Below are 22,360 nucleotides of genomic sequence, written 5' to 3'. Positions count from 1 at the left end.
GATTTCCAGCGTCGGTATTTCATCCACCGGGCTTAGGTCCGGCTGTATGTCATACTGATTCCCATATTTTACAAGCATTTAAATTATAGTACAGGTTGAGTCTCCCTTATCCAAAATGCTTGGGAGCAGGGGTATTTTGGATAACGGAATATTCCGGATTTTGGAATATTTGCATTTAATAATTAAATATCTTAGAAATTGGATCCAAATATACACACAGAATGCATCTATGTGTTATATACACCTTATACACACAGCCTGCAGGTCATTTTATCCAATATTTTCAATAATTTTGTGGCTCAAACAAAGTTTGTTTGTTTACAGAAATTAAATTCATTTATGTTTCATATACACCTTATACACACAGCCTGTAGGTCATTTTATACATTATTTTTAATAATTTGTGCATTAGACAAAGTTTGTGTACATTGAACCATCAACAATCAAAGGTTTCATTATCTCAGTTATGCCCAAAAAATGCCGTATTTCGGAATATTTGGATATGGGAGACTCAACCTGTAATAAAATTTTTTTCCTATTGGTTACCTATTTTTCTGTTTCATATATACACACATTCTTGTTTAATGTTCATTTGCACCACATTATGTCCCGGATAACAGGTCCTCTTAAAATCAAGGTACTATTAGTGCATGTCACCTTCCAAAATGCTATATAATAAAAGAAACTTATTTTAGCTGGACATTTTCTGTAAAAATGTTTATGAGCAGATATAAACTCTCCAAATACTCCATTACACCAGTCAGCAAATGTACAAAATACCAACTAGGATACATAACTGGCAGAAATCTTGCTGTGCTCATTTATTCAAGAAGCGTTGAGTGATAAATTAGCAAGGTTATTGGCAATGACAAATTTTGGATGGTTTTTTATATTTTTGTCAGGCATGCTTTAACTGTGAGCTAAGTAACCAGCTTCACACTGGCAAAGCATTCATGACCTTTCGGTCCTAGCTGCTTTAGCAATGAGCAGAGCTGGATACAACAATAAATTTGACTGCAATGAAAAGATTCCAAAGCACAATACATCTTACACACAGCGATTCCTTGTCGCTCTTGGCCGTGCCTTAAATGTAAAATCTCCTCTAGTCTCTGTGCTGTGCCTAGTACATTAAATATATAATTTAAAACGGATTATTTATTTGTTTTGAGGTCTTTCTGTGTGTGCATTAATCGCCAGCACAAGCCATTGTGAGAAGCACAGCTGCAAAGGGTGGAATGAAAAGTGATAGAATAACAGTGAGTAATTGATTGAATTTCTAGCTAACTTCACTGTGAGGAAATAACAAGACAGACTAGCTAACAAATATACATAGACTTTATTCACAATTCATTGTATGATCTGTGTGGATAACAGCATAAAGCGCTGAGAAATCATTTTCATCACAATATAATCACATCTGTTTGGTAACGAAGGAGATTACTTAACAGTAATAATGTACCTCTACTTCAAAGCATAAGGATATTCAAGGTTTTACAGAAATTCCATTACCCTATAAGAGCGTGAGGTCGCAGTTTGAGTGCCTTTTCACTGGAAATCAAAGTAACATTTCTTCTCCATACCAAATATAAAGATTTTTTTTTTACAGGAGATATGTTACATTGTGACTATTTCTGTCATATTAAAATAATTTTCTGTCTTTGTTTTCTTAAAAAAAGTATTCTGGGGGTGAAGCTATTTTTTTAATATACATACTGTATACATGGAAAATACATTTTGGCTCAGGACAGGTTCAGGAACGTCATTCCTGAGTATGTCATAGTTAATGAGAGGCTCAGAAACAGCGTTCCTTCTTGTTCCTGGTGAAAAATAGCACTGGACAAAATCATTCCCATGCAGTGTGTATATATTTTTTAAAAAATTTGCCCCCATCTGCCAGAGTTGGATTAAGGGGGGAGGGAGGCACAATGGGCAGCTCGCCATGGGCCCAATTCTCTCAGGGGGCCCCCCAGCCATTGAGTCCAGCTGAGGTGCATCAGGACAGCACTTCAAGCTATAGGAGGCTGAGCCAGTGGAGTCGGAGCAGGGGACGAGGCTATGTAGCACTCAGTCAGTACCAGGTCTGCAACATGGAGGAGAGAGAGGAGGGAATGAATGAGCTACTGTGCATATATCCTGTAAGGTGAGGAAGGGTATGGGGGAGCACTATATTGTATGTCTGTATATGTGTCTGTGACTGTATGTACGTATGTATGCAACTGTGTGTATGTGTGTCTGTGGCTGTATATATATATATATATATATGTGTGTCTGTGTGTGTGTGTATATACAGTCAGGTCCTTAAATATTGGGACATTGACAGAATTTTCATATTTTGGCCTCTATTCACCACCACAATGATTTTGAAATGAAACAAAAAAGATGTGATTTAACTGCAGACTTTCAGATTTAATTTGAGGGTGATTACATCCAAATCAGGTGAACAGTGTAGGAATTACAACGGTTTCTATATGTGCCTACCACTTTTTAAGGGGCCAAAAGTAATGGGACAAACTAAACAATCCTAAATCTAACTTTCACTTTTTAATACTTTGTTGCAAATCCTTTGCAGGCAATTACAGCCTGAAGTCTGGAACGCATAGACATCACCAGACGCTGGGTTTCATCCCTGGTGATGCTCTGCCAGGCCTCTACTGCAAATGTCTTCAGTTCTTGCTTGTTCTAGGGGCATTTTTCCTTCAGTTTTGTCTTCATCAAGTGAAATGCATGCTCAATCGGATTCAGGTCAGGGGATTGACTTGGCCATTGCATAACATTCCACTTTCTAGCCCTAAAAACTCTTTGGTTGCTTTTTGCAGTATGCTTCCGGTCATTGTCCATCTGCACTGTGAAGCGCCGTCTAATGAGTTCTGAAGCATTTGACTGAATATGAGCATATAATATTGCCCGAAACACTTCAGAATTCATTCTGCTGCTTTTGTCAGCAGTCAAATCAATAAATACAAGGGAACCAGTTCCATTGGCAGCCATACATGCCCACGCCATGACACTACCACCACCATGCTTCACTGATGAGGTGGTATGTTTAGGATCATGAGCAGTTCCTTTCCTTCTTCCCATCACTCTGGTACAAGTTGATCTTTGTCTCATCTGTCCATAGGATGTTGTTCCAGAACTGTAATGGCTTTTTTAGATGTTTTTTGGCAAACTCTAATCTGGTCTTCTTGTTTTTGTGGCTCACCAATTGTTTACATCTTGTGGTGAACCTTCTATATTCACTCTTGTGAAGTCTTCTCTTGATTGTTGACTTTGACACATATACATCTACCTCCTGGAGAGTATTCTTGATTTGGCCAACTGTTGTGAAGGGGTTTTTCTTCACCAGGGAAATAATTATTTTGTCATCCACCACAGTTGTTTTCCGTGGTCTTCCGGGTCTTTTGGTGTTGCTGAGCTCTCCGGTGCATTCTTTCTTTTTAAGAATGTTCCAAACAGTTGATTTGGTCACACCTAATGTTTTTGCTATCTCTCTGATGGGTTTATTTTGATTTTTCAGCCTAATGATGGCTTGCTTCACTGATAGTGACAGCTCTTTGGATCTCATATTGAGAGTCGACAGCAACTGATTCCAAATGCAAATGTCACACCTAGAATCAAATCCAGACCTTTTACCTGCTTAATTGATAATGAAATAATGAGGGAATAGCCCACACCTGTCGATGAAATAGCTTTTGAGTTGATAGTCCCATTACTTTTGGCCCCTTAAAAAGTGGGAGGCACATATTGAAACTGTTGTAATTCCTACACTGTTCACCCGATTTGGATGTAATTACCCTCAAATTAAATCTGAAAGTCTGCAGTTAAAGCACATCTTGTTTGTTTCATTTCAAAACCATTGTGGTGGTGAATAGAGGCCAAAATCTGAAAATTCTGTCAATGTCCCAATATTTATGGACCTGACTAAGTGTGTGACTGTGTGTCTGACTATTTATGAATGTGTAAGTGTATGTATGTGTGACTGTGTGTGTGTCTGTGACTGTATTTGTGTATGTGTGTATAAGTGTGTGTGTACAGTATATGTGTCTGCATGTGTATCTGTATTTATATGTGTGTGTCTAAGTCTGTGTATTAGTGTGTCACTGTGTGTGAATAAGTGTGTGACTGTGTGTGTGTATTAATATGTGACTGTATTGTGTGTATTAGTGTGTCACTGTGAATCAGTGTGTCTGTATGTATGTGTGAGACTGTATAAACAGTTTGTGTGCAACTATGTATTTGTATATATGTGTGACTGTACGTATGTGTATATGCGCGTGACTATAAATAAAATGTACAAACGGCAAAATGCGGTCAAAACTCTGAAAACTGCTGTTTTTGGATGTTTGATTGCTTTCCCCATATGTACAATCAATGGAAAGCAAAACTTTCCGGAGCGTGTACCCGATAGGCAATGCCTTCTATAGATGGCGTTGCCTATAGACTATTAATAAATGATAATAATAATAATAATAGAAGCCTGTTGGCTTCTTTCCACATAACTGCCGAAATGAGATCCAATAGGATTCCTCCCAGTGTCCCCTGCGCCCGCGCATGTGCAGTAGGACCCCCATGGTTATAAATCCGGAAGTCCACACATCACAAAGGACAGCTGTAATCAGCATAGCTGTCTTTTGCATAAATAATTGCAAATCTTCATGCATACGGCTTCAATAAATGCCGCTGCATACGGTGTCAGGATGTATCACATACAAAATGCGATGCTTGATACATCCCGTCCTATGTAAGTATGCACACCCCCTCAACTGCCCCAATTTTAGCAGAACTGTTCTGCATTTCGGGGGGAAAGGTAGGGAGGGAACACTCTCACCTGCTCTGCGAGGCTGGGGAAGTGATTTACACACCTCCGGTGAGACATAAAATGGGGGTGTGATATGTGGCCATGTCCCCTTTACATGTGCTCATGAAAACACAATCCCTTTCCCCCAAATCATGCCCTTTAGGGGCCCCCCAGTCTTAAGTGCCACAAGCCCCCCAAAGCCTTATCCAGCTCGGCCATCTCCAAATCCTCAACCTACAACAGGACTACACAGTCTGAACCAGGGTAACTAAACGTTTGCACTTGCAACATTTCACTATTTTATTCCTTTCAATCTGTTAAATTCAGTTAATATGTTGTATTTGTGCAGAAATACAGTCAGGTGCATAAATATTGGGACATTGACAGAATTTTCATATTTTGGCCTCTATTCACCACCACAATGGCTTTGAAATGAAACAAACAAGATGTGCTTTAACTGCAGACTTTCAGAAATAATTTGAGGGTAATTACATCCAAATCGGGTGAACGGTGTAGGAATTACAACGGTTTCTATATGTGCCTCCCACTTTTTAAGGGGCCAAAAGTAATGGGACTATCAACTCAAAAACTATTTCATGGACAGGTGTGGGCTATTCCCTCGTTATTTCATGATCAATTAAGCAGGTAAAAGGTCTGGAGTTCATTCTAGGTGTGACATTTGCATTTGGATTCAGTTGCTGTCGACTCTCAATATGAGATCCAAAGAGCTGTCACTATTATTGAAGCAAGCCATCATTAGGCTGAAAAATCATAAAAAACCCATCAGAGAGATAGCAAAAACATTAGGTGTGGTCAAATCAACTGTTTGGAACATTCTTAAAAAGAAAGAACGCACCGGAGAGCTCAGCAACACCAAAAGACCCGAAAGACCACGGAAAACAACTGTGGTGGATGACAGAAGAATTATTTTCCTGGTGAAGAAAAACCCCTTCACAACAGTTGGCCAAATCAAGAACACTCTCCAGGAGGTAGGTGTATATGTGTCAAAGTCAACAATCAAGAGAAGACTTCACAAGAGTGAATATAGAGGGTTCACCACAAGTAAACCATTGGTGAGCCACAAAAACAGGAAGACCAGATTAGAGTTTGCCAAACAACATCTAAAAAAGCCATTACAGTTCTGGAACAACATCCTATGGACAGATGAGACAAAGATCAACTTGTACCAGAGTGATGGGAAGAGAAGAGTATGGAGTAGGAAAGGAACTGCTCATGATCCAAAACATACCACCTCATCAGTGAAGCATGGTGGTGGTAGTGTCATGCGTGGGCATGTATGGCTGCCAATGGAACTGGTTCCCTTGTATTTATTGATGTGACTGCTGACAAAAGCAGCAGAATAAATTCTGAAGTGTTTTGGGCAATATTATATGCTCATATTCAGTAAAATGCTTCAGAACTCATTGGATGGCGCTTCACAGTGCAGATGGACAATGACCCGAAGCATACTGCAAAAGCAACCAAAGAGTTTTTTAAGGCTAAAAAGTGGAATGTTATGCAATGGCCAAGTCAATCCCCTGACCTGAATCCGATTGAGCATGCATTTCACTTGATGAAGACAAAACTGCAGCGAAAATGCCCCTAGAACAAGCAGGATCTGAAGACATTTGCAGTAGAGGCCTGGCAGAGCATCACCAGGGATGAAACCCAGCGTCTAGTGATGTCTATCTATGCGTTCCAGACTTCAGGCTGTAATTGCCTGCAAAGGATTTGCGACAAAGTATTAAAAAGTGAAAGTTAGATTTAGGATTGTTTAGTTTGTCCCATTACTTTTGGCCCCTTAAAAAGTGGGAGGCACATATAGAAACAGTTGTAATTCCTACACCGTTCACCTGATTTGGATGTGATTACCCTCAAATTAAATCTGAAAGTCTGCAGTTAAAGCACATCTTGTTTTTTTCATTTCAAAGCCATTGTGGTGGTGAATAGAGGCTAAAATATGCAAATTCTGTCAATGTCCCAATATTTATGCACCTGACTGTATATCATGTTTACGTGCAAAAACTATTGCATACCAGTGCCAGTTAACATTCGACTCATAAAAATAGAATACTTTTCACATTATTTTTTGCTGATTGCAAAATCATTTCCCACACAGAAAATGTCATGCTAAATAATATACATATAAACATATAAATGGGAGTGCCAGCAGCAGGATGTAAAACACACCATGCAGAGATACATATTCTGCTGCTTTCATCTCTGAGAGCGAATTTGCCACAACAGAGGCTCTTGTGCCTGGTCTGGCGGCTGCGTTGGGAACATGCTAGGAATATTAATAATGTAATGTGCAGAACAAGACTTACAGCTAATACCCAGCAGAATACAGTCGCTAAGCAGAATAAATGCTTACACTGAAAACAGTAGTACTTGCACCGTTGTGCTTATCGCTATGGTCCAGATGCACTGAACAAGGTTTGGCATTTAAAACTGAGAACAAATGTGTTAAGCTTAGTTTATATTTAACTATATTTTATTTAAAATGGATGCATTAGTAATTCCCTGCTTCTTTCACATCACTGAAACCAAGTTAAATGAACATAATCATGATAAATATGAACTCTTCTTTTTTTGTTTATATCACAGGGGCTTTTGACAAAACTTGCTCAGCGCTGCTTGTCGTTTTCACTTCGTCATCACTGAGTCACTTTTATTTTATTTTTGTTAGAAATCCTTTATTGAAGACTTATTTAGTATTTTACAGTTGCTTTATGGTGTCCACAGAATGGGTCCTGCTTCCTGGGATGCAGGAGCTTTTGTGATATTCCAAACACCCTGCAAGCCAAATGCAGGTGTCATGGTAGAGTGAATGTGCCTCCCACTGGCCACTGAGCCCTGAGCAGTGGCAATCATCGCATAATCATAGTTATGGCCATGGCTTACTATGATCAGTGATCTATTAAATGTAGAGTGAGCTGCAAAAGAGATCTGAATTGGCTCACTTCTAACCTGTCATGGCCCAAGTGGTGGAAGTTCCAGGGACATCATTTTTGGCGCTGCCTAAACTTAGTGCAGACACTGGGCCTGATTCTGACCTGCTCGCAAGCAGGTCGATGGTGCCCAAGTGCACATGCGCAAGACCCGAATAACGACAGCCGTCGTTATGGGTCTCGCACCAAAGGGGGCGTGCTGTCGATGGTGATTGACAGCACGCCCCCTTTGGTGGGTGTGCCGGGGGCGTGGCTGCCCAGACGGAGGCGTTCCCATGTACTGGGATGCTGCACATGCAATGCCTGCTGGGGACTTGTGGATGTAATCTCATGAGCGTATCAGGTGAAAGGAACCTTTTTAAGGTCTCTGATTAGTGACCCACCACTGCCCAGACTACAGGTTCAACACTCTGCCTCTCCCCATCACTCTCTGCCTCTCACTGCCACCCTCTCTTAATCACCCACTGCTTCTCCGTTACCCTCTACCCCTCCATGTCACCCTTAACCATCATCCTCTGCCTCTAAAAATCCCTGTCTTCCCATTACCCTGTCTGTTACCCTCTGCCTCTTCCAGTTACCCTTTGCCCATCAACCCCTGCCTCTCCCCACATTCCTCTGCTTCTGCCTATCATCCGCTACCTCTTTCTGTCACCTTCATCACTATCTGTCTCTGCCCATCACCATCTCCCCATTATCCTTTGCCTGTCACCATCTGCCTCTGTCTGTCACCATCTGCCCAACACCCTCTGGCTCTCCCCTGTACTCTCTGCCTATCACCCTCTACTTCTAGCTGTCACCCACAGACTGTGGGTTTATTCATATGCATGTACTTACAGCAGATGGCGATATATTCATATACATGTGTATTGTTTGTCTGTTGTATATTCCTGTACTTGCTTGTACTTCTTTTCCCATGTGTGCTCTAGGAAAAGAGAGAGAAATGAAGGTGAGCTATGGAGCTGATGTTGTAAACATGTTGTGTTTAAGAAGCTGTTACTGAAAGCTGATGTTTGTCATCATTATATTGCTCCTGTTTCCCAGTACTATATAACGAAGATATATCTTTCAATACTCATCCTGTCTGATTGTAAGATAACTCCCTGTGATGATATTTTAAGTAGGAGACCTCCCGCTGCACACCTATGGTATTCCATTGCCACATGCCAATACCATTGCCTTTCCCCATCACCCACTGTCAGCAGACCCTTGTGTGGAGCCTCCAAGCAGTGCTGCTGACATCAGACACTGGTGAATTTAACCACTTAACTGACATGGTCTTATGGGATGCGAGAACGCAAATCTCCTCAGACTCCCCGGACTCTCCTGCGGACCTGGCAATTTCTGACCGGTTTTGCTGGAAAAATCATCAGTTAAGTGGCTAAAGGGTGCACAGATTATTATTATTATTTGATTTAAAGGAGGCACAAATTGTTATTTCATTAAAGAGAATGAAGAGTATTATTAGACACTGGGATGCTGTTTCTATTATTTGGTGGTCACATTGGCCTAGAAGCATATTTTTGCACCTGGGCTCACCACTCGCAGGTTTCACCATTGAAGCCCCCAGTACACATTAAGTCACTTTGGAAGCAGCTATGATGTGACACAGACACATTTAATACCCTGCATCAGAGAAGATCAGTGCATTCTTCATTTGCTATGACAACCCAGGCCATCTGGGTTTCTGGGGCCGACCCTGCCTGCTCCCCACTCCCAAACAGCCACAGCCTGTCCATCATTCTGCGGCTTGGGGGAACGGCAAGAGATCTCGCAAAGGGAGACCTGCACATGCGCAGTACACATCCTGCACAGGTCTCTCTCAATCGTCATAGTACGAAAGCCATCGGGTTTGTATACTACTCTGAATCAGGCCTAGCGAGAAGAACAGGATGCCTGGAATTCAGACAAAAATCCCATGTCTGCAGATCACCTTGAAGCATAGAAATAACCATTCCTACCCCCAGCTCTTCAGGTCCAGAGCAATTGGACTTTAATTCGAAATACAATTTGCAGCTCTCCCTGAAGTTTCAGAACTGCCCCCTATTTCCAGCAATCCTGTCTGGCAGATATAGTTTAGATTTAGCAGCAAGAACAAAGACAGACTGAGAAGCTAGTTCCTGTGTAATCAATCATTGCAACAAATCTTGCTTTGCTTCCAAGAGTTCTTGCACCTGAATTGTCAACATCTGAGTGGAACCATAGTAGGCTGGTTAAAAAGTCTTCAGCTGGGTTTGGTACCACTTATCCTGGGGGAGCAGAGTCTAACATAGTGCAAGTCTTCAATGAACCCCACAAAATGATATGTGCTTTGCTCAGTGGTTACCAAACTGTGTGCTGTGGTACCCTGGGGTGCCTCAGGGCACTTGCAGGGTGCCACTGGTTGGTGGTCCAGCATCCAATAAAATTATTTTTAGTCAGTGTAATAGGCAAAACCACAGCTAATAGCTGCCAATCAAAAAATATGTGGACAAAAAGAAAGCTCAGCCAGGGCCGGCACTACCATTAGGCAGCTGCCTAAGGTCACCGGCCCCTGGAGGGCGCCACTGAATCATTCAGGAAACTGAAGGATGTCTCTGTACAAGACATCCTTCTTCACAGTGCACAGTGGTGGCAGCTGCGGGTCTGGTCAGTGGTCGAATGGGGCGGTATGACATACCGCCACTTCATTTCAGCTGCAGAAGAGAATGTACCAGTGCTGGGATCGAGTATGGGTTCCCAGCGCTGGAACAGCAGTGGGATTGTGTAGAGATGTGTCCCATTGGGAATACATCTTGATCGGCGGCTGTGGCGCTGGCACATAGCCGGGATGGAGCATCAGGCCCCAACTACACTGCAGTTCAAAGTAAACACTGACCGACAGTCAATCGCGGCTTGCAGACCACCAGGCAATGAGAAGCTACAAGTGGCAGCTTCTCATTGGCTCGTGGCCAGCGCCAGATTTAAAAAGCCTCCCCTTTTTTGATTGGCAGTCTGAGACGGTCAGCGAACCAGGATTGGTTGGCTACCGATCCTGACTGTAAACTGCAGTGCAGCAGCAGCTAGCAGTAGGACCCAATGCTCTCGCTGCCTCCACCTCTGTCCCACGCAGAGAGACAGGTCAGATGGAATTAGAGAGAGGGGACTCAGGGAGGGTGTGAGAGAAGGCATAGAGAGAGGGGCAGACAGAGTGAAGCAGACAGTGGTGTAGGGGGCAAGAGTGTGAAGGAATTAGTGAGAGGTGCAGGGGGTGATATGGAAGCAGGGGCCTAAGGGGGGAGGGGCATTTACATCTCCATACCCCCACCTCTAATTCCCACTTTGAGCACTTTATATATATATATATATATATATATATATATATACACACACTAGTGACCACCTCTATCCCCCTCTGGGAGTGTGGGCGCTTGGCTGAAGCTTTGCTTAAGGTGCCAACAGACCTTGCACCGGTCCTGAGCTCAGCCCTGTCAACCACCACATAACTTAACCTAAGGGTGACATATAAGCACATTTTAATTTACTTAATTTAATTTTTTCTGAATTTCTCAATAACAACCTATTGGCACAGGGGTGCCGTGTAAAAAAATACTGATACTCTAGGGTGCCGTGATTCAAAAAAGTTTGGGAACCACTGGCTTAGCCTTAGGTGGTGCACCCCCGGGTAAATACCCGGACATGACAGGAGGAGTTGGGTGAGATACCAGGAAGTCATTGTGCATCTGGTAGAGCAGGACCAGACAGAGCAAGGTCTGGGCATGCAGCAAGTAGGAGTATTAGAGGTACAGTCTAAGGCGAATGATTGCAGAAGGTAGAATACACAGTCCAAGATCAGGGCAGGCAGTAATCTAGAAATCAAGCCGAAGTCAGGAAAATGGAAGATCAGCAAAGTCAGGACAATCTAGGTCAATAATAGGAGTCAGACAGAAGAAATCACACAGCATAGTTAGTAGCAGGAAGCAGGTAATAACCAGCACTTAGTGTGCTGATTATTTGTCCTAAATATAGTATTTACAGCATGCAGGGGAAATGGCTGTGGACAGGAAGTCTAACCAGTCTGTACAGCCAATGCTGTACCAGCACCAGCAGGAGCACAAGCACCCAGTGCAGAAGGTCCTGGGTTCAAATCTCAGTAAATGAAAACCATAAACTCTGAATGCCATAGCTAGAGATGAGCAGGTCCGGTTCTCAAAAACCGTACCCACCCATACATAGTCAGTCTCGGGGTTTCCTGCCTGACTTGGTATCCAAAACGAGGCAAAACGCCATCCTCCTGCTGTCGGATTCTCGCTGGTTTTGGAATGTATATAAGTCCATTGTGATCTGCGCCATTTCTTTGCTGAGTGTCGGGCTGTGCTGTGCAAAAAAGTGGTAGCGACAGCAGTATCTAGGGCTAATGTGAGAGAACACATATGCATGGAAACCACCAAATTTGGCACGACAGAGAGGTGATAGGACCAAGCATGGGTAGAATGAAGAGCAACAATATAATGCTGGCTGTGCATGGATTTATGTGGCTGGGAGAGGCTGACAGAAAGGGGATTGTGGTTGGAGAGCAGAAAAGGCAAGTTGGAAAGTGTGAGATATAGAGTCGCTAGAAATAAAATTTAGGTTACTAGAAATGTGGTTCTAAGCATTTTAAAAAAAGTAGATTTCTTTGCACAAATAAGAATTTATTGTCTGATTAGCAAAACTTGCTAAGAAATCTTAAACTAAAAGGATGGCAGATCAAGGACATTATTAGATTATAGTGTTGAATCAATAAAGTGTTAGACCAGATTGATGCTTAAATAAATGCTTGCTAAATCTATATTTGTTTGAGTTAGACCTTGATGTGAAGTATTTTGTTTTCATAGAGTTGAACACTTTTCTCCGTTCAGTCTGCTGTTTTATTATATAGTGATTTGTTGTGCACTCCAAGTGCCCAATTTGAGATTTAATAAGCTAAAGAGTTTGCCTCATCCTTCAGGTTTTTGCTGTGTCGGGCTAACCTGACTGCCTAGAAAAATTCCTCTGCGGTGATGATTTGTATGTTTCCACCTAGATTATATACTGAAACCAGAGATGTGCCCAGCTGTCTTTCTGTGTGCAACAAGCAGGATGTAGAAACAAAGCTAAATGTTACTTTTGTAGGACATTAAAAGTTAAAATAAGTTTGTGAATTTAATAGAAATTTATGACACCAATGTGTTACACACATCATTCTTATTTACTTTCCCATAATGTCTTGTATACTGCAGAATTTTGTGGAGTTTACCGTGTTCTTGGAAGAGCAGGTCACCCTCCTGCACTCTTTAATGGTGCTTGGGTAACCCAATTTACTGCTCTTACTCCATTGTTGTATCCCAAGTGTTTAAATGTCAGTGTTGAAGTACAGTGTGCATGTGCTATGGTGTTAGTGCAGTCAGCCTGTCCTGGCACCAAGGGTGATGCTAGGCTTTCTGTCACCCAGAGCAAAGACTCTTCTACACCTCCCACCTAATTTGGCTTGCTTGAATACGGACATATCCAGTAAATAGTATACCCCCCACCCAGTAAATAGTAGTCACCTTTGGCTAGCTTGAATACAGATGTCAACATTGTAAAGACTGAGATGTTTGTAGGGTGATGGAAAATCCATTACATTAAGGCGCCAGCTCCCGCTGTATCTACGGTTCTGGAATATCTTCACTTTTAAATGGAGCATGTCTCAGGACTAAAAGTAAGTATTGCTGCCTTAATACAGAGAGCAACAGTGATTGCAATATAATGCAGAGATTATTTTTGATCATTGTACAATATAATTTCCTCATCAATAATTAACCCCTCCGCAAAAACCATTAACTACTTTAGTAACATTGTAACAACCACAATCAATATAATATAACTAATCTCTTGATAATCATTACCTTCATAATCCCCAGTATAAATTAGCCACAGCAAAATAAAAACAAATCCAACCTAATAATGAGGTAGAAAGGTAGAAAGGACCCTGCTCATTTGATATTGCGGGATACCATATCAAATGTCTTGCTAAAATGTAAATAAACTATAGCCACTAATCCACCCTAATCTTTTTAGTTAAGGAGTCAAAAGATTCAATGATAAATCCATGCTAACTTAGATCTTCAGCAGTTCAGAGAAATCTGACAGATAAATTCGGGGTTTTAGAATTGAACAGAGGGCCTGATTCAGACCCGGTCGCAAGCGCCAATCGCTCACAACCGGGTCGATGTTTGCCCACTGGGCATGCGCACGACGGAGCAGGCTCTGTTGTGTGCATTCGCGAGACCGGCTAGCGACGGGTGCTCCGTCGCTCCGGGTCTCGCACCAAAGGGGGCGAGCTGTCGATGGTGATTGACAGCTCACCCCGTTTGGTAGGCGTGGCCGGGGGTGGCTTCACAAATGGAGGCGTTCTCAAGTGAACGCCTGCCGTTTGTGGTCGGCCCCACTGACATCACCAGTGATGTCAGTGGGAGAGCTTCCGGCTCTATTAGAGCCAGAAGCTCTCTGGGGCTTGCGGCCACGAGACCCTACCACAAGGGTCTCGCCGAAGGCCGATGATTGCGATGGTCTTGACCATCGCGACCATCAACCTGGCCACTCGCTATAGCTGTGGGTGGTCACCCACAGCTATGCGAGTGGCCAGGAGGCCACTCCAAAAAAAACACCCTGATTCAGAGCGAGCACTCTTTCAGAGCGTCCGTCTCTGAATCATGTCCAGAGTCCTGGCTCGGTTCCTACCACCAAACTTGGTTCATAAAATGAGGAAAATCTTTGTTTTCCCAGAAGTCTCGGATCTCATGTGCTTTGGATTGCATATATGTCCCTCCCTCATCATTTCAGGTAACATTTCACACAGGAGAGTGCATAGAGAGGGTTGTGAGCTTTAGCTGTGCTGCAATAGTCAACATTACAGAGAGTTGTAGGTGGTTGGAGTGGGTGGGAAGGCTGAAAAAGAAAGTGGGCATCTTTTATGTGTCTGTGAGGGTCAGACACTAGGGGGTATATTTACTAAAGTGCGAGTTTTTAGAAGTGGAGATGTTGCCCATAGCAACCAATCAGATTCAACCTATCATTTATCTAGTACCTTCTAGAAGATAATAGCTAGAACCTGATTGGTTGCTATGGGCAACAACTCCACTTAAAAAAACTCTTACTTTAGGAAATATATCCCTAGCAATCAATCTGCAATACAGGCTCCTGCGTCTGTTATGTTTGTCAGGCACTAGCAATTGTAATCTGCAATACAGGCTCCTCTTGTACAGCATGTTTATTTGAACTTAAAGTGAGCTGCACTTACAATTGTTTTTTTCCATAAAGGTATCTGTCTACACAGTACTGTGAGAGCAAGCTTAGCGGACCAAAAATAGTGTGCTGTGTCTTAGTGAGAGGCACCCTAAGAAGACATCTTTTTCTGTATTTAAATAAAATCTCAAGAGTTTTATAATTCAATTTAGATATTTCAAGTTTGTGTGTGTTGAGAGGCAGGCATCTTTTGTAACCTCACATGCACCGCTTCCTCCCTCTGAGTCTAGATGCGTCACCTCTAAAACAGGCAAATCAGTGCATAAAAAGAACACTAAGGCTAAAGAATAAAGTGTGTGTTCAAAAACTTCACAGTTTCCTAAGGAGAGTCTAAGTATGTCTATGATGTGAGAGTCTGACATTTCTGATTCTGACTCTGTAATCATAGAGATGCCTATTTCTACCATTTCTGAACCCTCTGCAAATGTGAGGATGAGTAGTATGTTGATAAAATTCAGGAGAATTATGTCAAAGTAAGTCAGCCACCAGTGGCAACACTTCATGCCAGTGATAAGAGGAAGGCCATTGTCATGCCTGGACAAAAGACCAAAAAAACACCTCTTCCATGTGGAATTACTTTTACCAAAATCTAGACAACTTTTGTGAAGGCATCTGCAGAGAGGTTGGAATGTTAACCATCTAGGCACCTCTTCCTTGTTACGTCATTTGCAGTGAGTTCTTATAAGTTGTCTATCAAAATCTGGAAATCATATCTAATATAACAAGCAGTCCAGCATCAGCTACCAGCAACATGGATAGATACCAACAATCTACACCACCAACACCTTCGACATCAATCTCCTCATTAGTGATTGGAGGTAGTTCTGCATACAATTTACAAGGCATACTGACTCCCCCTATCGAGGTTCTCACAAAAAGATTCCTTGTATGATAGGGCTGGTGCTGCTGGGGGCGAATCTTCATGGGACCAAGATGACTAGTAATTTCAAACAAAAATTATCTGTGAAACAATCATTTGCAAGTGGAACCAAGTATGATAGCCACCATCCTGTTGCACAACGGCTCACTGGAGCCATGATGGCTATGTTAGCATTAGATCTGAGTCCAATATCTGCCATCCATACATTTTGTTTTAGCCAATTAGTTAAGGCCATGTGTCCATACTACCAAATTCCATCTCAATTCTGTTTCATAAGAACAGCAATCCCTTACCTGTACCAGGACATTAAACAAAAGTTATTATTTGCCTAAGAAATGCCATTATAATGAATATTCACTTAGCTACAGATATGGACAATTGTTACTGGTCAAACTAAAGATGACATGACTGTGACAGCCCACTGGGTAGGTGTATCACCTTCGGCAACAGTATCTAACACAACACCAGCTTATTCACAGGCAGGCTAGTCTCTGTATAACACTGGCTTCATTAAGAAGCATACCGGTGTCAATCTGTTGGAAAATCTCAGAGATGTGATAGCAAAATGGCTTACCTTGCTAAGACTTGTCTCAGAATGTTTAATTTCTGGTAATGCAAGTAATATTCTACAAGCATTACAACTGGGTCAATTTCAACATATGTGATATTTTGCGCACACAATAAACTTGATTGTTCATAATTTCTTAAAAACTGACAAGTGCGTGCAGGAAATGGTGGCTGTGGCCCGTAAAATATCTGGCATTCAGCAACAGCATGGACCAGCAACAAGCCATCATAATATACACATCAAGCCATAAGATGGGAGAATGGGGACAAGTTATCACCTTATTGCATCACACTGGAGAATACTCTCGGTTTTATGCAAGCTGCTGAAACCATTTGAAATTGTAACCTATGAAGTGAGTTCAGACAATGCCAGTCAGGTCATACCCTTAATTAAACTACTGTAAAAGCAGCTAGAGAAGCTGAAGCTAAGTAATTCCACTAAGTATGCTGGACTTGTAGATCAAGTATTTATTCTCTTTGCCAGGACCAAAAGGTTTGTAGCATCTTGCAATTGGCTCACTACATTTTGGCAACCATGCTTGATCCTAGGCTTAAGTCCTATGTAATGTATTTATTTCTAACTGAAACAGATCTTAACAGATGCAAAGGGCTCCTTGCGAGCAAGTTGTCAGCTCAAGTGGCATCTGACACAATGTCTTCTGCTCCAGTTTTCCTGCAAATGTACTGCCTAGAAAAAACTAACCTTTTTAAAAGACCAACTTCTGTTGAGTCAACTTAGTACTAAAGGAAATGTCCACCTATATACAACTTTACTTTGACTCAATCTGATAAAGTAAGCATCAGTAGAATAGTGAGGTCTACTTTAATGATGATTTACAAATTAGCATCTCACACAGTCCCTATTGAATACTGGGAGGAAAAAAAGGAAATTTGAAGCCACTTGTGCAAACTAGCTATGGTGTACTTAAGATGTCCATCTTAAGTCAATTGGTAGCTTGGTTTGTCAGTCTGTCGCCCCAAGGACAATTCCATTGTGCACCACTTTTTATTATACCTTGCTGTATTGGTGTAAAGACTACTAGCCTGTTACTCCATCTCCATTTATCTGTACTGGCCTGAGACCTGTGATTTTCTGATTGGAGAAGCTTGTCATTATTATCTTTTCTACTAGTCTGTTACTCTGGCTTAAATTGACTGTATTGGCTTGATGCATGCGATTTGCTATTTGGATTGAGTTTTCCATTTGAAAACTGACATTTGAAAGCTTGGTTTTTAAAAATTTGTTCATGTTTCCAATTTACTTTTCCATACTGCAATCAATGCTTTACCTTCCACTGAATATTCCACCTACAATCACCTGCACTGGCCTGGGGATTGTGATTTGCTATTTGGAATAAGTTTGATGGTGATCTAGTTTTCTACTAGACTTTATTATGGCAACAAACAAACCTCTACTGGCCTGAAGCCTGTGATTTGGTGTTTGGAGAAGTGTGTTGGATATATATTATAATTTCTACTAGGCTTTTACTTTTAGGCTATGAGTTCTTGATTAATGAAAACATTACATAGGGTCATATAGTTTATTAAACTGATACCCTGTCTACTGCTGCTGTGCCACTATGTTTCATATATGTCTGATATTCTTTTAAACTGCCATTGTGTTTGTCCTGCTGCTCTGTTGCTTAGTTTAGCCATCCAGCTCGCTGCAGTCTTTGGCCGATATTGGTGAAAACAATAGTGAGATGTGAGGTGGTCAATACGGACATGACTGGAAATTAATGTTATTGATGCTAATAATAATTAGGAACAAAAAACAGGTCCAAGTTGCATGATTTTAGGTGGGTTTACCAAAATATGACGATGATTTACAGTAAGATGAAAAACAAAACATTTGAGGGTGGTTTAGTCAAAACATAACAATGATTTAAAATCAAAACACGGGATATGTGCACATATCTGATGGATATGTTACAAACATTCCAAAGTGCACTGGAAAAGGGGCTTGAAGAAGGTGGATGAAAGTTTTGGGGTGGAAATGCAAGGATGATTTGTGGGTGTGAGGTTTGTTTCTGATCATGTATCCCGCGGCAAGTAAATGTGGGTGCAAAAGACAAAACAATTCATGGGTTCCAACAAGCGAGACCAGAAATAGTGACAAGATCAGTAATCACTAGCCTCATGTCTCCACTGTTAATTTTTCCTGAGCTATGCACTGAGACACAGTACAGAAAAATACTAAATAGTGGCCACCAGGGCAGTAACTAGGGTGGTGTGACCTGTGCCATGACACAGGGCACTGCCTGGAAGGGGTCACTATTTGGGCCTGTCAATTTCCTGCCTGTTATCATTCTCACTTGTAGCTTCTTCTTTTATCCCCAGCATCTCCTCATCTCCCTTATCTCTTCCCTGGCCCTTTCCCATGAGGCCATGACCCTTTTTCAGGTGTATGACCCTATTTGAAAAAGGGGGGGGGAATGCTCTTTCTGGCACAGGTCACCAAAAAGTCTAGTTATGGCTCTGGTTGCCACCCACCTCATTATGGTTCATTTATAGGCTTTTGTCTTGCTTGATCACTGCCTGGGCTATCCCCCTTCAGGCCAGGGCTGGTCCTGATGTTCTTAACCTGCCCAGACTAGAGCTAAGCCCCCCTAACTTTAAGAAAATAATCTCTGCTATTAATCTGTCCAATTCTACATCTTGTTCCCCTGATCTATGAATTGTTTTCTCACCAGTTTGCTAGTCTGTACAGATACCTAACTACTCTCAGTCATATCTCCAGTGCCATGGTTTAAAGTGTCTTTGCTCTCATTCATATATATAAAGCAACTCCATCTCCCCTTCTTTCTTTTTTCTAAATGTGATGTAACCAAGAATAACTATGCCCCAATCATAGCCATCATTGTACCATTACTCAGAAATCAAAACTAGCCCTTGACATGATTGCAATCAGTTCAAGGAGCTTAGGCCCTGATTCAGAGCTGGACGCTCTGACAGAGCGCTCGCTCTGAATCAGGGCCGCCCCTCTGAATTTAAGAGCTGCCTCCTGGCCGCTCGCATAGCTGTGGGTGACCACCCACAGCTATAGCGAGTGGCCAAAATGATGGTCGCGATGGTCAAGACCATCGCGATCATCGGGCTTGTGACGAGACCCTTGCGGTAGGGTCTCATTGCCGCAAGCCCTGGAGTGCTTTTGGCTCTATTTGGCATCACTAGTGATGTCAGTGGGGCTGGCCCCAGATGGTAGGCGTTCCCATGGGAACGCCTCTGTCTGGGCAGCCACGCCCCATCACGCCCACCAAAGGGGGCGTGCTGTCAATCACCATCGACAGCATGTCCCCTTTGGTGCGAGACCCATATCGACGGCTTGGCCATCGTTATACGGGTCTCGCGTATGCGCACGATGGAGTCGCCTCCGTCGTGCGCATGCGCACTTGCCCAACATTGACCCGCTTGCGAGCGCTAAGCACTCGCGAGCAGGTCTGAATTAGGCCCTTAGTTCCTAAACTGTGAGCTCTTATATACACAGCATTTAAAACAGTCCTTAATGTGTCACCATTACCAACACACTTTTTCATAATCTTGATGCTGGACTTCATCCCTGGCATTGTGTATATCCGATGATAAGTCTGTGTAGATAAACACCTTCTGATATACTTAACTACTTTTTAAAAGTCCTCTCTGGGAGACCCTGGAGGGGATGTCCAGGTGGGTTATGTGGCGGGAGCAGGCTTGGTGTCGCAAATTGCATCATTGTGGTGCCTGCATCCAATGCCACAATTCATGGACAATGGTGATGTGATTCAAAGGGAATTCTATAATCAAGCCAACAGACCATTCATATCCATAAACATCTGCAGAAGCCAGCACTGAGGGTGACCTCTCTGCACTACCCCCTCCACCAGGTCATGGTCTACCCCGTCCCACCCTCCCACGTTGCATAGACTACTCACCTGTGTGGCCAGGTGAGTCCAGGGGGTATATTTACAAAGGTTCAATTTTGTTTTCTGTTCAATTTGCCATTCGATTTAGGTTCGATTTTCTTAGAGGGTATTTACTAAAGCTCAAATCGAATGTCAAATTGAACAGAAAAATTAAGTTAATTTCAAATTGCATTTCTGCAAAACATCAATGTTTTCCCATAGACAAATATAGGATCCCTTCATTTACTAACATTCGATTTGCAAATTGCACGCAAATCGAATACCAAGTCGAACTTCAAATCCCAAAATGATTAGAAGAATGAGAGACAGTCGATTTGAGCTTCTAAACACCATTGTATTGGCTGCAAATTGATTCTAATGCCTTTAAAAGTTCCCAAAAGCATGTGGGCCAGTCTGACTGTAGTAATAATGGCTGTTCAAGGCTATGCTATGCTGTGCACCTACCTGCGGTATGCAAATCACCACCTGACTGAGAGAACCCAGGAGCATCAATCAGCAACATCAGCATCTTCATGAGGTACCCCGCAGCCTACGCAGGCCTAGATTCTCTCACTGTCAGATAAACCTCAATGCTTTGTCTGCTGGTGAGGTCATACAGATGTTCAGCCTCTCACGTTCCAACATCATGATGTTGTATGACCTCACCAAGACTCAACTTGAGCCAGACACTGCACAGTTACATACTGTATCAGGCCTGCACAAGCTGCTGTATACTTTGTATTTTTTTGCTACTGGCTCCTTTCAGTCAGTTTTAGGTAGAGTGCTAGGTATTTCCCAGCCTACCTTTAGTAGACACCTGGCCAAAGTCATGCAGGCATTGATCCCTTTCTGCAATACCTACATCTGCTTTCCCAGCCAGGAGTCCCATTGTTCATTTTTTTGTATAATTTATTTCATATACACGAAACTATTTTGATGGACGTCCCTTAAGAAGAATACCCAGTATCACTTATACGGTTGTGAAAAGGGAAGGAAACCATCCCATGTTGTTTAGATAAGTATTTCTTTCTTTGGTACCCCTTGACTTTACACACAGTCAGCGCCCCCACTCTATTCCACATCCTCTTTTCATAAGACTGAAGTTAGTCTCCTAATGTGTCTATTTTTTTTTTTTATCCCTTTGTTGATGTAGAAACTTCACCTGGGTTTCTTCAAAAGATTGGATGGCTTGGAGTATTTCCTCATCCCTATTTCTTGCAGGTGGTGGTGATGTCTGTGGCTGTTCCTGTGGGATTTCTTCAGGCGTTGGTGTTATTTGCTCCAAATGCAAGGTGAAGGTATCCTCCTCATCATCATGTGGAACCGGCTGTGGCATGCGACCCTCCTCCAATAGTGATATATCAAAATCAACATACAAAAAAAGCAGGTATATTAACTGTGCATTTTTTATCAAAATTTGTTAACATCATTTTTAATTATGTGTTAAAAAATTAACTTAGGATAATAATAATGTCTACTGTTTGTAAGAAGTTAATCTGAATGCAAAAATAATAACTGTTTTTTTTAACAAATGTAGGTTTGATGTCACTTAACAGAATCCAGTTCAGGAGCCGGAGATGTGCAAATTTGTCCTTTTGCCTACTGGCGCACATGGTAGTTGTTTTTTGTTTTTGTTGCAATGCATTCTTAAACCCCCCCACCCCCATTTATTCAAAATCTCTACCACGTTCGGCTAAATTGTTTGCAAAAGATAATATATTTTCTATTGTTAAAAACAAACACTTGATTTTGCAAATTCAAAAAATAAAAGTCAACTTTATTTCAAATTAATGTCTTCATAATTTTCATCTGAGGATTGTAACTATATACTCCCTAATTAAATTAGTTTTTACTCTGTGTTATAGTACACATTAGTTTTACATTAATTTAATGGTGTTTTTTAAATTTTTGTCCCTAAAAAGGCAATTTATTAATTGTTTAAAATTACCAGGACATTTATCATTAAGTGGTCTGGATTGTGCTGCATGCGGCCTTCTTCTTGGCTCTGCTGTAAACTGACATT

The 22,360-nt window shown here is 41.9% G+C and overlaps 1 long non-coding RNA gene across 1 annotated transcript; it reads left to right on the top strand.

Moving 5' to 3' along the window:
- The first annotated feature begins 1,193 nt into the window (after window positions 1-1,193).
- On the top strand, window positions 1,194-22,009 carry LOC148501424 (uncharacterized). The gene is made up of 3 exons (XR_015870046.1): window positions 1,194-1,256; window positions 21,559-21,724; window positions 21,875-22,009. It is a non-coding gene; the product is annotated as an uncharacterized LOC148501424 (long non-coding RNA).
- Window positions 22,010-22,360: the final 351 nt, after the last annotated feature.

This window comes from Taudactylus pleione, unplaced genomic scaffold (assembly GCF_031769625.1).
Source record: "Taudactylus pleione unplaced genomic scaffold, aTauple2 ptg000518l, whole genome shotgun sequence".
Lineage (NCBI taxonomy): Eukaryota > Metazoa > Chordata > Amphibia > Anura > Myobatrachidae > Taudactylus > Taudactylus pleione.
This window is presented reverse-complemented; position numbering and strand designations above follow the sequence as displayed.